The sequence below is a fragment of the Phyllobates terribilis genome, unplaced genomic scaffold (assembly GCF_046119375.1).
Source record: "Phyllobates terribilis strain yellow unplaced genomic scaffold, ASM4611937v1 Scaffold_8__6_contigs__length_399053987, whole genome shotgun sequence".
Lineage (NCBI taxonomy): Eukaryota > Metazoa > Chordata > Amphibia > Anura > Dendrobatidae > Phyllobates > Phyllobates terribilis.
Window position 1 is genome coordinate 17,932,131 of NW_027362768.1, and position 13,665 is coordinate 17,945,795.

The window sequence follows — 13,665 nt, forward strand, 5'->3', positions numbered from 1 at the left end:
TGGATTTTTTCTCAGTAATGCTGAAAATTAATGTTAATACGCAGTTTGAGTGTACAGCGGGGCGGGGGGGAGGGGCAGGGGATGGATCTCTGCAGAAATAATGAAGATCTCCATTTTTTTTTCTCTTTCCCGCATTTACAGTGGGGAGGTGCAATCTGTCAGCCTATCAGCAGCGCACACACGGAGCGAACTGCTTTTTTTCACACAAGCAAGGGCATGTGTCATTGGCAGTGTATGTCACATGTCCTTGCCCTATAAGACCCAGCCATTTTCCCCGTCGCCACCATTTTCTCACTGCTGCAGCTGCGTGTTAGACGGCACCGCTTTTGCTGTGTGCGCTATACTTTGTTAATTTGAAGCCAATTTTCGCACAAATTTACAGATAGCTTGGGAGTAGGGAATAGTTGTAATTGCAGTCCTTTTCAGGGCTAGGTTACATCAGTTCCTGTCACTTTTATCAGGCAGGTCTGTGCTCTTAAATAGATAGGTTGGGACTAAAGACTAATTGTAATTGCAGTCCTTTTCAGGGCTAGGTTACATCAGTTCCTATCACTTTTTGCCAGGCAGGTCTGTGCCAGTGCTGTGCAAGTTTTTTTCACAGCATTTGGCTAAATCTAGCAAAGCAAATCCTTTTTGTCCTCTTGCAGTGTGTGTTAGTCAGTGGAGAAGCCTATCTGTGTTGCAAGCTACACCACCTGTGTATAGAATACAAATTTTTTTACTGCACATAGTGAAGTAAAACCTTTTGGGCATAGCATCATTCTATTAGTCCATCTATACTAACCTCCACCAGGTTGCAAATTCAAAATAATTTTTATCTGCATATAGCTCTGAAAAAATATTTGGGCTTCAGCTTGGAGCAGTGTGTGGGACTTGTTCTATTAGTGCATCTATACTAACCTCCAGCAGGTTGCAAATTCAATATAATTTTTTTCTGCATCTAGCTCTGAAAAAATATTTCGGCTTGTAGCAGTGTGTGGGACTTGTTCTATTAGTCCATCTATACTAACCTCCAGCAGGTTGCAAATTCAAAATAATTTTTATCTGCATCTAGCTCAGAAAAAATATTTGGGCTTCAGCTTGTAGCAGTGTGTGGGACTTGTTCTATTAGTCCATCTATACTAACCTCTAGCAGGTTGCAAATTCAATATAATTTTTTTCTGCATCTAGCTCTGAAAAAATATTTGGGCTTTGGCTTGTAGCAGTGTGTGGGACTTGTTCTATTATTCCATCTATACTAACCTCCACCAGGTTGCAAATTCAATATAATTTTTTTCTGCATCTAGCTCTGAAAAAATATTTCGGCTTGTAGCAGTGTGTGGGACTTGTTCTATTAGTCCATCTATACTAACCTCCATCAGGTTGCAAATTCAATATAATTTTTTTCTGCATCTAGCTCAAAAAATATTTCGGCTTGTAGCAGTGTGTGGGGCTTGTTCTATTGGTCCATCTATACTAACCTCCAGCAGGTTGCAAATTCAAAATCATTTTTATCTGCATCTAGCTCTGAAAAAAAATTTGGGCTTCGGCTTGTAGCAGTGTGTGGGACTTGTTCTATTCGTCCTACTATACTAACCTCCATCAGGTTGCAAATTCAATATAATTTATTTCTGCATCTAGCTCTGAAAAAATATTTTGGCTTGTAGCAGTGTGTGGGACTTGTTCTATTAGTCCATCTATACTAACCTCCAGCAGGTTGCAAATTCAAAATAATTTTTATCTGCATCTAGCTCTGAAAAAATACTTGGGCTTCTAGCAGTGTGTGGGAATTGTTCTATTAGTCCATCTATACTAACCTCCACCAGGTTGCAAATTCAATCTAATTTTTTTCTGCATCTAGCTCTGAAAAAATATTTTGGCTTGTAGCAGTGTGTGGGGCTTGTTCTATTGGTCCATCTATACTAACCTACATCAGGTTGCAAATTCAATCTAATTTTTTTCTGCATCTAGCTCTGAAAAAATATTTCGGCTTGTAGCAGTGAGTGGCACTTGTTCTATTAGTCCATCTATACTAACCTCCGCCAGGTTGCAAATTCAATCTAATTTTTTTCTGCATCTAGCTCTGAAAATATATTTGGGCTTGTAGCAGTGTGTGGGACTTGTTCTATTAGTCCATCTATACTAACCTCCACTAGGTTGCAAATTCAATATAATTTTGATCTGCATCTAACCCAGCCAATACATTTGGCCTAATACCACAGTTTGGCCACTCAGCTCTGCTCGGTTCCCATCCATTGTTTTTTGTGCAACAACTCCAGAGTTGTGAATTAGTTAACCACCAAAATGAGTGGAAAAAGGCCTGCTGCTGGTGGAAAGGGGAATAGGCGTGTTGGGAAGGGAAAAAAAGGTTGTGTCCGTGGGATAGGTGTTAAAGCAACAGTAACATCTGCAGAAGAAAGACCATCTTCCAGCCAAACTAAGATGTCTACTTCTTTTAGCGGACAGTGTGATAAGATCCCTTTCTTACGGCCACGCCAATCGCTACAAATTCCAGATGAGGCACAAAAACAGCAGGTGCTTCAACGGATATCAAGTGCTCCTTTAAGTGGGCTCTCCTCCACCTCAACTTCAACATCACAAAAACTCCAGTCCTCAGAGGTGTCACCCCAATCGCACTTGTTTCCTCACAGCTCCCAAGTCTCCAGCTACCCGTCTGAGTATGGGGTAGAACAGATGGTTGAGTCTGCAGAGCTGTTTACTCATACTATAGCCTGGGAATCAGAGGTCAGCTCCAGAGCTTCTGTAAATCCAGACGAGGAAATGATCTGCACTGATGCCCAGAATCTTTAGGAGTCGGATCCAGGACCAGACGCAGAAGGTTCTGACCATAATGTAAACCCTCGTTCCCAAACTGTAACTCCTGTTGGTGGAGACAATGAGGAAGATGATGATGAGACTCAAATACCTGATTGGAGCGACAACTTTAGTTATTTGTCAGGGCAGGAACAGGTTGGCTCTGAGGACGACGGGTGTGATAACACACAGGGTGATGATGACGAGGTTGGAGATCCCACTTACTGTCAACCCACAGTCAGCCAAGAGATGAGGTCAGCAGAGAAGGTGGAGGAGGATGCTAGTGACGACGAGGTCAGGTTGCGCCTTCCTGGACAGAAACGTAGTACTGGAAGCACGTCAACAACTGCATCCTCAAACACAACTCTGCCTCTGACCACAAGTCGTGGTGGCTCTTCAGGTCGCATGGGTGCTAAGCCTTGCATAGCCTGGGCATTTTTTCAGATCAATAAAGATGACCCAACTCGTGTTATCTGTAACATTTGTCAGCAAAAGCTAAGTAGAGGCCAAAAAATACATAGTTTGAGTACTTCATGCATGAACCGGCACATGGATATGAAGCATAAGTTGCAGTGGGAAGCTCACTGTGCTACAATGCGGCCTAGCCCGCCGGGCCAACCACCGTCTGCCACATCTTGTGCATCCGCGGCCTGTTCATCCTCTGTGACTGGGGGGACAGCAGTCACACCTGTTTTGGGACGCAGACCTGCCACCTCTTTACCCGCAACAGACAGCGTGATTGGCAGGTCATCATTTTCTTTGGAGGTGGAAACACCAGCTGTTGTTCAGCGCTGTCCGACATCGATAGCACCACCTTTGGATCAAGGCAACCTAACATGTCTGCCTGAATCTTCCTCACAGACCAGCAGTTTGCCGGGGACACCCTTATCAACCCCGTCTAAGCACAACAGCCAGTCCTTGGTCCCTCAGATGTGGACAAGTAAAAGACCATTTCCTCCTAGCCATGAGAAAGCTAAGGTTGAATTTCACCATCTGCAAGCTCTTGGCTACAGAAATTCTTCCTTTCCGCCTGGTGGACACAGAGGATTTTCGAGACCTTATGTCCGTCGCAGTGCCCCAGTACCAGATGCCCAGTCGGCACTACTTCTCAAAGAAAGGTGTGCCTGCGCTCCACCAGCATGTCGCACACAACATCACCGCTTCATTGAGAAACTCTGTGTGTGACAGGGTGCATTTCACCACAGACACTTGGACGAGTAGGCATGGACAGAGGCGTTACATGTCGCTGACTGGGCACTGGGTAACTATGGTGACAGCAGGACCAGGTGCTGCTGTCCAAGTCTTGCCGTCCCCACGAGTTGTGCGTCAATCCTCTTTATCTCAAAGTTCCTCCACTGCTTCTGCCTCCTCAAGCTTCTCTCGGTCCTCCACCTGCACCCAAAGCCTGTCTGGTCATGCCACAAGCTTTCTAACTGCGCAGAAGGGATCCTGCACACCTCCTTACTATGCTGGCAGCAGGGCTCAACGTCATCAGGCGGTTTTTGCTTTGAAATGTCTGGGAAATGTGAGTCACACAGCTGAGGAGTTGTGGTCAGCTCTGGAGAACCAGTTTCATGAATGGTTGTCTCCACTGGACCTGAAACCAGGGAAGGCCGTTTGTGACAATGCTGCAAACCTCGGTGCGGCCCTTTGCCGGGGCAATGTCACACACATGCCTTGTATGGCTCACGTGTTGAACCTGGTTGTCCAGCAATTTTTAGCCCACTATCCCGGACTAGATGGCTTTCTGCAGAGGGCACGGTCGCTGTGTGCTCACTTCCGCCGTTCGCATCCCGCAGCTCAGCGACTTACATCTCTACGGAAGTCGTTGGGCCTGCCAGTTCACCGGCTAAAATGCGATGTGCCTACCCAGTGGAATTCAACTCTGCACATGTTACAGCGACTGTGGCAGCACCGACAAGCCCTGGTGCATTACGTTGCGATGTATAGCCTGGGCCAACGAGATCCAGAGGTGGGGCAAATCACGCTGGAGGAGTGGTTTCAGATCAGGGACCTATGCACCCTTCTGCACAGTTTTGAAATGGCGATGAAGATGTTTAGTGCTGACGATGCCATTATCAGCATGACTATTCCGGTGATTTACATGCTGGAGCACATGTTAAACAGAATTCGGAGTCAGGTGGTGGCACAAGAGGAGGTGGAGGAAGTAGAGGAGGAAGAGCTGTATGCGGAAGGGCTAACATCTACAAGGTCCAGACGGTCGGCAGCACCAAGGCAGCAGGCATGTGAGGGTGGGGTAGATGGTTTTACCAGGGCGCATGGTAGCAGCCAAACTAATGAGGAAGGTGCAGGAGCCCAGGAAGAAGTGGAGGACGAACTGATGGAAGACTCATCAGATGAGGGAGACCTTGATCACATTTCTGTTGTGCGAGGTTTAGGGGAGAGGGCAGAGGAAGGAAGCATGATTGTTACCTCGCCACCAACACAACAGGGACTTGGTGCTCCTGGATGCGCAAGACACATGAGTGCCTTCTTGCTGCACTACCTGCAACATGACCCTCGAATTGTGAGAATTAGAAATAATCCTGACTACTGGGCTGCCACACTGTTAGATCCCCGGTACAAAAGTAAATTTGCAGAAATTATTCCTGCCATAGAAAGAGATGCACGCATGCAGGAGTATCAGCAGAGACTGTTGCAGAATCTTACATGTGCTTTTCCCCAAAACACTAGTGGTGCACGTAGTGAATCTCACAGTTCCAACTTGCCAACCGTGGGACTGTCGAGTGTTCAGCACTCAAAACCTAACGGAAACACAGTATCTGCTGGTAACATCAATTTTGCGGAATCATTTCACCACTTTTTTAGCCCATCCTTTGCAAGGCCACAGGAGACAAGAAGTTTGACACATAGTCAACGCCTAGAGACGATGGTACAGGAGTATCTCCAAGTAAACATTGAAGCCATGACTGTGTCACTGGACCCTTGCTCTTTTTGGACTTCCAATCTGGATAAATGGCCGGAGTTCGCCACTTATGCCTTGGAGATCTTGTCATGCCCAGCAGCCAGCGTTCTGTCTGAACTTGTGTTCAGCGCTGCTGGTGGTGTGCTGACAGGTAAGCGCACGCGGCTCTCCACTGATAATGTAGACAGACTCACGTTCATAAAGATGAACAAATCATGGATCCGAAACGACTTTTCTACCCCTGTGTCATCCTGGGGAGAGTAAAAGCTTGATGATTTGTTAAAATCACCTCACCAACTGTTTTAAGCTTTCAAATTACTAATCATGTTTATCTGTATCTTGGCTGGAAAATAATTTGGGGCTTGTAGCAGTGTGCAGTACTGATTCTATTAGGCCATCTATTCTAAACTCCACCTGATTTAAAATTACTAATCATGTTTATCTGTATCTTGGCTGGAAAATAATTTGGGCCTTGTAGCAGTGTGCAGTACTGATTCTATTAGGCCATCTGTACTAAACTCCACCAGATTTAAAATTACTAATCATGTTTATCTGTATCTTGGCTGGAAAATAATTTGGGCTTTGTAGCAGTTTGCAGTACTGATTCTATTAGGCCATCTATACTAAGCTCCACCAGCTTTCAAATTAATAATACTTTTTAGCTGCATCTAGCCCGGAAAATAATTTTGGGGCTGCTAGATGCGCAAGACACATGAGTGCCTTCTTGCTGCACTACCTGCAACATGACCCTCAGATTGTCAGAATTCGAAGTAATCATGACTACTGGGTTGCCACACTCTTAGATCCCCCACACTCTTCGATCAACCTTTTAATTTTAATAAAGAACAAAAAAATGATCATTTTTGAAATTATAAGCATTAGCAGGTTATTAGAAACTGAAATCAAACAGTTTTCAACTCAAAACTTTATTCTAGGTGATGTTACATTTGCACATAGGACCCCTTGTTCGAAAGGAGCTTCTGAACTCTCCATTGAATTTGTCAGGTTTTGGATAGTTTCTGCTTCAATTGTTTTGCATGAGAACAGAATACCCTCCCAGAGCTGTTGGTTAGATGTGAACTGCCTCCCGCCATCATAGACACTCCTTTTGATGATGCTCCAGAGGTTCTGAATGGGGTTGAGGTCAGGGGAGCATGGGGGTCACACCATAAGTTTTTCCCCTTTTATGCCCATATCAGCCAGAGATGCAGATGTGTTATGTGCAGCATGAGACGGTGCATTATCATGCATGAAAATGATCTTGCTGCGGAATACACGGTTCTTCTTCTTGAACCATGGCAGGAAGTGCTCTTTGAGAAACTCCACATACATTGTGGAGTTCATCTTTACCCCTTCAGGGATCCTAAAGGGGCCGACAATCTCTCTCCCCATGATTCCAGCCCAAAACATTACTCCACCTCCTCCTTGTTGGCGCCGTAGCCGTGTTTGCATGGGGTGTCCATCAACCAGCCATTCTCCACTCCATCCATCTGGACCATCGAGCGTTGCACGGCACTCATCGGTGAACAAAACAGTTTTGAAGTCAGTCTTCATGTATTGTTTGGCCCACTGGAGCCATTTCTGCTTGTGTGAGGTGGCTAGAGGAGGTCGACAGGATGGCTTACGCATAGCGGAAAACCTCTGAAGGACTCTGCATCTTGTTGGTCGGGGGACATTGGAGGCATCAGCAGCTTCAAAAACTTGTCTGCTGCTATGACAAGGCTTATTTGCCGCTGCTCTTTTAACCTGACATAATTGCCTGTAGGAAAGAGTCCTCAATTTTCCCTTATCAGCACGCACACATGTGTACTGTGAATCAGCTACATACTTCTTGATTGTGCGATGATCAGGATGAAGTGTCTTGGCAATGTTCATTGTAGTCATGCCTTGACCTAAACACTCCACAATTTGTTGCTTCTCAGCAGCCGACACATCCTTTTTCTTTCCCATTTTGGCAGAAAATGTAGGCTGCTTAATAATGTGGGACAGCCTTCTTAAGTGGTCTTGCCTTTCATTGGACACACCTGCCAAACTAATTAGCACAGGTGTCTGCAATTGCTTACAGTGATATAAAGAGCCCTGACACACATCACCATCAATGAGTTTAACTGACAAACAAAAAAGTTCTTACCTTATCACTCCTAAACACTTTTTGCATAATAATTTGGAACACAGTGTACATGTGCTTTTCCACAAAACACCAGTGGTTCACGTAGTGAATCTTACAGTTCTAACTTGCCAACCGTGGTCTGTATGGAGTTGTTCAGTAAAGGGCCCAAAATTAAGATAACATAGACGGGAGAGGTCTCTATGAATACGAATTCCTAAGTATTTGATACCCTGTGAGGGCCAGGCAAAGTAAAAGTTGGACTGGATGGAATCCTGTATGGATTTGGGGAGGGAGACATCGAGGGCCTCAGACTTCGCTGCATTGATTTTAAAATTTGACCATGTAACAAAGTGATCTATTTCAGCCATAACAGCAGGGATGGATATATGTGATTGAGTGATATATACTAGGACATCATCAGCAAATGAAGAGCACTTGTACTCGGTGCCTCCTACCTCAATTCACCTAATATTGGGGTTATGGCGAATTGATGAGAGCAGGTGCTCCGTCACTAGGATGTATAAGAGAGGGGACAGAGGACATCCCTGCCTTGTCCCATTGGTGATTATGAAAGGTGATGAAAATGTTCCATTTATCTTCAGCCTAGGTGACGTATTGCAATACAGGGCCGTGATTTTGGCTGTAAAAGGGTCCACTAGACCCCTACTCCAAGCTTTTTAAGAGAATAATATATGGCGTGCCAGGAGACTCTATGGAATGCTTTCTCAGCATCCAACAAGAGTATCTAATTACAATTTTTTAACTGCATCTAGCCCAGGAAATACTTTGTGCCTAGTAGCAGTGTCTGCTAGTCAGCGGATTATCCCAGCTGTTAAGCAAGCTACACCACCTGTAGTTTGGACACTTAATTTTTTCAAAGGAAATGGTTCGGGCCCCCAGGACACTCAGTGAAGAGCATCGGGGAGGCACCCCAAGGCATAGGGGCTGGGACTGGCGGTAGGACGCCTTGCGGTGGACCGCCGAGCTCGATCTTTATAAAAGCTTTTTAACTGCAGCAGATTTAGTGGATGCTACTGGAGCTGGAATTACGCAGCTGCTGGCATGAGACTTGCCCTCCAATAGATTCTTGTAAAAGGATTTAAAGTGTACTCATTCAAATTAGAGAGACAATTTAAATTAAAAAGATTAGACCTGCCTCCACCGCAGGGGGGCTCGCTCAACCCACCAGCGGACAGGCACCAGTATTGGGAGAGGGGGGCTGGCCGTCAGGGTCCACCGCAGCTCTGGCACAAAGCCGTCGACACGGAGGTTGCACGGGCAGGAACGGACTGGCCATGTCGGCTTCGCACTTTTTTGGTTTTAGAAGGGCATGACATGCCTATATCTGTGTCTCCCCCTCCTTTTACTCCTCCACCTCTTTTCTTTTCGCATGACTATATGTACTTGTCACTTTTCCATGTGTTAGTTGTGTCTTCTGAGCAGTTTGTCAGCTTTTGGACACCTTTGAAGGTGTTTTCTATGTGTTTCCATGTGTTTTTGTTTGCCTGCCATTGGTTTTAACGGTGTTCGAAGGTGTTCGACGAACAGTTCAACGAACAGTTCGGCGAACATACGGGTGTTCGACGAACCGAACAGAACTCGAACACTACGGGGGTGGCTCAACACTAATTGCAATCTTATAGATTGCTGGAGCCAGTCCACAGTAGAAAAGCAGCCATAGAGTGTTTGGAAACTTTCCCATAGACTTTTCTTAGCCTAGGCTGCTTCTTGGCAGGGTTGGGCAAGCCCACCAGAGAGCCAGAGAATTCTCTGTTGGACCCTAGTTTCTCCTTCAGGAGAGTTCATAGTGCAAACCTTGCAGCTGCTATGGGGCTCTTGAGTGGGGGAGAAAGGTGGGCCCTCAGAATCAAATCCTCTAGTGAGCCAAATGTTCTTCATGCTGACACTGCTTCTCAGTGACAGTTGTATTTCACCACCTCTTTAGCTCGTTGAAAGGAATGGCATAGAGGGAAACCATATCTACTCCGGGTGTCCTTTCTCTACCACCAGGTTTCGGATATTGTCACACGCGGCCATGCCCGGAAGTATGTTCAGCAGTGAGAGTCACAGATCTGCCTGCTGTGTTACAGCTTTCAACAACTCTGCAGCGGTGTGCGGTTTTTCCCCTAAGCATAAGCATATTTTCTTTAGCACAGACTGTTGTCGCTTGGCCGAGGCAGTGCTGCAGTGCTTCCAACTTGTGACTGATGTGGTCATTTTGGAGATGGAGGCCAAACTGGAGGAGGTGCAGGAGCTGAACAATGTGATTACATTGAGGTTTTATGGGCTAGTCTGGTTTTTATACTAAAGACCTCTTCAAATGTGTATTGGAGTGCGTCCTAATTTTTGGCAGCACTTGAAAATGCTGCACATGCAATAACAGTATAGGAGACCCACTCCTTAATAATGGGAAGGACAATTCAAATAGATTCTATATTCTAGACTGTATTATCATAAATTCGTTTACAGGTGAGGTATTACAGTACAAATATCATATGACACTGATTCAGCCAGGTATTATTGGCTTATACTGTGTGCTGCTGGTGCTGCCCCCAAAAAATTAAAATCTATTCTATTACATATCGATAATGCTGTTAGATGCACTTACAATAAGGACAGGTGCTAGGTGGCAGCATCAGCTCCAGATGAGTGTTCATTCTGGTCTCCTAAATGTCTTAGACGGTCCATAACTTTTTTTTTATTATTTTTGTTGGTCTTATATACAAGTCATTACCCTGGAATGTTTCTTAACATTTTTTCCATTTTAGCTTGTCTTTTGTATGTTTTTTTATTGTCAGTCCGTAAAAGTGGCGTGATACTCTGAAAACATTGTTCACAGATATGCTATTTGTCAGCAACCAACTTTGAATAGGTTTGAAACCACAACTGCAATACTTTAAATGGAGTGTAATATTTGACATGCTCACGTCTGATGGGCACGGTTTCAGGCAGTCACCTAATAGTATGGTATTTGTCGGCGACCAAGTGCCAATTGGTTCAACAAAACACAGCTGGCTGACTTTAAATGGAGTGTAATATTTTGCATGCTCCACAAAATATCTCTATTATTACGGCTGTCATATGGGATCACGTCTGATGGCCACGGTTTCAGGCAGTCGCCTAAGAGTATGGTATTTGTCAGCGACCAAGTGTCAATTGGTTTAACAAAACACAGCTGGCTGACTTGAAATGGAGTATAATATTTGGCACTCTCCACGAAATTTCTGTATTATTACGGCAGTCATATGGGATCACGTCTGATGGCTACAGTTTCTGGCAGTCACCTAATAGTATGGTATTTGTCAGAGACCAAGTGTCAGTTGGTTCAAGAAAACAAAGCTGGCTGACGTTAGATGGAGTGTAATATTTGGCACTCTCCACAAAATTTCTGTATTATTACGGCAGTCATATGGGATCACGTCTGATGGCTACAGTTTCCCGCAGTCACCTAATAGTATGGTATTTGTCAGAGACCAAGTGTCAGTTGGTTCAACAAAACACAGCTGACTGACTTTAAATGGAGTGTAATATTTGGCACGCTCAACAAAATTTCTGTATTATTACGGCAGTCATATGGGATCACATCTGATCATTGAATAAAGTATCTCTGCTTCCACAATACTGTAATGCGAATAAAATAAAAAAAATCTGTCTGTATTCTGCTAACAAGCAAATGGAGCAGTAAAATGGTAAACTTTGGATTGCTTTTTAAGCAAATAATCAGGATTAAGATAAAAATAATTAGCCCTGGCCCCTGATATCTGGGGCTATGTCTATGGATATCTGTAACAGCAGGAGCAGAGAGAACATGCAATAGACCCTCTTGTGCTGTATACACTGCCACAAACCCTGCCTGCCTAACTCCTGCTATCACCACTGAGTATGTGCAGCTGGATTAGTCCTCAGAAGGATTGTTAGTTCAGATGGATATGTATCCTGGTGTGGAATACCTATGTCTAACTATTACACCACCAAATTTGTCCCTAGCTCAGCAGCATCTCTCCCTACTCTGCCTGTTTCCAGGTTAGACTGTGACAATCATAGCGTCACCAGGTCTTATATAGACCCGATGACAATATGCGGCCAGCCAATCACTGTAATGCCACAAACAACATGGCTACTGCATTACAGTGTGTGGCAAGCAATCCCTGCATGTTCATTGACTCTCTAAAGATCGCCAAACATGCAGGGCTGGGACCCGAACTCCCGCCCAAGCGACCCAGAAATACTCACCAAGCGCTGAGCATGTCGAGCAGTGAGATGCTCCATTTGTATAAAATTCTGTGAGGCACATGTGGTGTCAATGTAGGGGATTGGTCCTTAGCGGACATTAAATACACTGTGACTTTAAAGAATCATGCTTTCCTCTGAGCCTTGTTGTTAGACTAGTCTCCTCCCCCCTGCTGTTGCTGGTATGTGATGGGAGAGAAAGGAGAGCCAAGAAGTAGACACCTCCTGTGGATGTGTGGATGTATGAGGTAACAGGGACATGCTGTCAGCTTCTCTAATCAGCAGAGACTATAAAGAAGACACTGTTAATCTATGGAAAGATAATATTACGGTCTATAGCAAGATTTGTTGCTTGAGACTGTGTCAAGGAGTAGAGAAATTTATCCTTTTCTTGAAGAACATTTTTCCCTGGAGACTGAGGACCTGAGATAACACACAACACAGCGTTTCAGCCATTTCTGTGAGAGTGAAGCAAGGTTTGTCTGCCGTCTGGAAGAAAGAGATCCCGTATACAAGGAAAGGACTCAAGTGAATTCATTTGGCTCTTTCCCACCAAGAACAAGCGGCCACCGCCATCTGCACCTGATCTGCACATGCCTGAGTGTCCCATCAGTGTGAACTGTGTTAGGGTTTAGCATAGTTTCCTGTAGCTAGGACGCTGTAGCAGCGAGGCCCAAATAGCATAAAGCCAAATAAGGGATTAGCTCAGAGTAGTTTGTGAAACTTGTTGTGTACTGTTTGTTCTGAGCTTTCATTGCCATAGCTGGAGCATAGTTTGTGACTTGCTCCAGCTATATCTTCCTATGTTCATGTTGGTACTATTGTTATTGTAAACACTGTTATCCTCATCTCCCGGCATATAATTCCTTTTTATATAATAAAGCCGGAGTTTTGTTTCAGTCTTCTTGTCTGCTGTGCCGTACTTGAATCCTGCGTTGCGGTGTTCTTTAGACACTGCTACATCAACATGTTCACTGCACTCCTAGATGAATTCATTGGAGGGAATAGTTTGCAAAATGGGGTCACTTATAGAGGGTGGTGCTGTTCTGGCAAAGATTTCGAAAAGTTAAATACTGTTATCCTCATCTTCCGGCATATAATTCCTTTGTATTTAATAAAGCCGGAGTTTTGTTTCAGTCTTCTCTTCTGCTGTGCCGTACTTTAATCCTACCTTGTGATGTTCTTTGGACACTGCTACAACTGGCGCTGCGAGCAGGGTACAGTTACAGAGATGGAGATGGCCGACAGCAATGTGGTTAATGTGAGTACCGCAGGTAATGGTGGTACCCCTGCAAGGGCCCTCCTTATAAGCACGTAGTTTAGTGTTCTGCCCAAATTTGATGGTCAGAATACACCCCTGACAGACTGGGTCACCAGATTGCAGAGCGCTGCCAAGATTTATCATTTCAGCTCAGAACTACAAGTTGATATCGCTCTGGCCGCCCTGGAGGGTGAAGCATGCAGAAATGTTTTCTTGCAACTGGAAACCACACCTAGCACCTTAGAAGAGATGTTGAGAGAAGAGATGAAGAGATGAAACAGCTAGTGCGGGGCATCTCAGGGCAAAATTCTTCTATCGGTTGCAGCGAGAATTGGAGGGAGTCTC